The 2588-nt window shown below is 36.7% G+C and overlaps 1 pseudogene; it reads right to left on the bottom strand.

The window, feature by feature from the left end:
• Positions 1–441: 441 nt before the first annotated feature.
• On the bottom strand, positions 442–1773 carry LOC117215480 (annotated as a pseudogene).
• Between the last annotated feature and the right edge of the window lie 815 nt (positions 1774–2588).

Here is a 2588-nt window from a genome sequence, read left to right as displayed (position 1 = left end):
AAGTAACGATATGTGATGCCTATTGGTTGTAGTCATGTTACTGAGTGGTGAAAGGAGAAGGAAACCTCCTACCAACCTTGCTAGGGGGTGTCATTGTTTACGGGAAAAAACCGGATTTTCCGTTAGATAAATATCCACTTTTTCCGTTAGGTCACTACCCGCAGTCTCCGTAATTTTTAAGAGCGCCTAATAAACCTAAGCACCTTTCCAATAACCCTCCATAAACCGAAAACCTTTCTAGGCTTAAAAAGTCCCTCAGGACAAAAGGATTAACTTAAAACATGTGTTAAAATAATGACGTTGGAAAGTTAAAGTTTTATGGTGGGGCCTTAGGTTTATTGAGGATCTGTTTAATGGTGCTTGGGTCTTGACGGTCTGACAATGAAGGACGTCGCACAGATCATCTTGCGCGAAGTAACGAAGGTTTTGCTCACATGATGTAATGAAATATGTGTCAAAACGTTTTATTATTTTTAATCATTTTGTACACTGCTTCTCTAGATATTCTACAGCCATTTGTTGAACACGAGTCACGTCTTCCTCAGTACCATGCTGCTCTTCAAAATTGATGAACTTTTTAAAGAGGATCTTCACCTTTCTAGGCGGTAATGCCTGAACAACTGCTCTCTCTAGAACTTTCCTGTAAATGCAAATTATTAGAAGGTAAATGCTCTATGAAATTAAAAAGACAAAATATAGTTGAAAAAATATTTTTACCTTCCTATATCAGTATCATTAGATTTAATTAGAGAATCAACATAACAAGACCATATATCCACCCGTTTCGGATAAGAACTTAGAATTTGCTCAAACAGAGTTACTGCTCTCTCTTTATTTCTGTAGTGTACATACGTTCAGATGCTGGCAAAGATTGGAATGCTCTCTGCATAATATGCCTCGATTTGTCCCCCAAGCCCATTTTTAGTAACCCTTCTCCACAATTAAACCACATCTCGGGAATATGGTTAAATTTTCCAATCATGGTATTAATTGTTTTCTCTAGTTCCATCTGCCTGCTAGCCTCGACATGTACAGTCAACATGTGACTGTATACTTTCAGTGCCTCTTGAAAAACATCATTCAGTGCTTTAGGAATTCCGAATTTAGACTCTAAATTCAACCAAGCCTTCCAAACGTTTAATTTTTCCTTCTGTTCCCTGAAATTAATCGTTTTCGCCGTTTCTCTTGCAACTGCTCTTGCTTTCTCGATTTCTGTTGTTTGTAAATGATATGCCATATACTGTAACCATACTATTGAACTGTCTAGACTAGCTAAAACTGATCTGTGGAACTGATGTACAGAATTTGGTAACTGGTTGTTGGCGAGCGTTTCTTCTCTTTGACGTATTTTATGTTTCTCCTGTCTTTTTTGTTCTCGACGTTAATTTCTTATTTCTCAGATTTGGTTTTTCTTCTACTTCATCTTTACTATCGCAAGATGACTCTTTATCCTGAAGGAGAGTTGAGTCAGCATATTCCAAATCTTTTTCGGAAGGTTTGGTCTTCCAGTTTAGTCTTTTCTTCTCCTGTTTGTTCAACACACATTCTCTTTGAATATTCCTTTTCTAAATCTTTCTCTGGTTTTTCTCTGTTTCGTTTCCCTTTGCTTTTCATGTTTCGTCTTCCCGTATCTTTTCAATTTTTATTTCTTTGGCGAGTGCCACATACTCCTGATTTTGTTTCTTTCTTTTTAAGTTATTATTATCATCCGATTTCTCTCTCACATAACACTTCTTTTCAAATGCAGATTTTATGACGCTGAGAGGCATAATATCGGATTTTTGGGAATTTAATGAAGAGTAACATTTAATTTTAGAATGAATAATATAAGGTGTTAGATCTAGCAGTAAACTATTGTAATATCGAAAAATAAGGATAGAAATTTTTTTTTCGATTACTTACAATTTATTAATATTAAATTGAATATACAGATATAAATTGGACAGAGAACGATATTTATTTAACGGAACTAAATGCAATACTCGTATCTATATCAAATAACTTTACAGTTATTTGATCACTCTCGTCACAACGAATCTAACACACACACTCTCTCTCTCTCTAACAACTCTATCAATTCTCACGACTCTACTCTTCGACGACTCGAAACCTCTAACGACTCTACTCTTCGACAACTCGAAACCTCTAACGACTCTACTCTTCAGCGACTCAATTCGCTCTGATCTTCGCCAATACACTCCTGCTCGGTCGTGCTCGCTCTTGCTCTCGTCCTCTCACACACACACACTTTTCGGCTCACATACTTTGGCCTCTCGATTGCCATTCCTTGAAATATGAAACTGTACCTCTGTTTTGACACTGCTTATCCTTTCCGCGTCGCTGTTACTAGGAGCTCTTGGATGTAAACAAACTACGAAAGACGACGTACACGGTGCTTTCTAATTTCAACCGATCTCTAATTCAAATCTATTCTACGATATTACACTATTTATGTGACGACGTACAGTTATCGAAGCTAAAGTTCCGTTGCCAATACCTTGAAGGAATATCAGAGATAAATCAATTTGTCACCATTAAGATTCTACCACGTAGCAATTTACAGCCAGGAAATTGTATTCGCTTATTTT

This window comes from Bombus bifarius, unplaced genomic scaffold (assembly GCF_011952205.1).
Source record: "Bombus bifarius isolate JDL3187 unplaced genomic scaffold, Bbif_JDL3187 scf7180000009659_frag, whole genome shotgun sequence".
NCBI classification, from domain to species: Eukaryota; Metazoa; Arthropoda; class Insecta; order Hymenoptera; family Apidae; genus Bombus; species Bombus bifarius.
The sequence above is the reverse complement of the archived record's forward strand: the minus strand, read 5'-3'. Positions and strand labels throughout refer to the sequence as shown.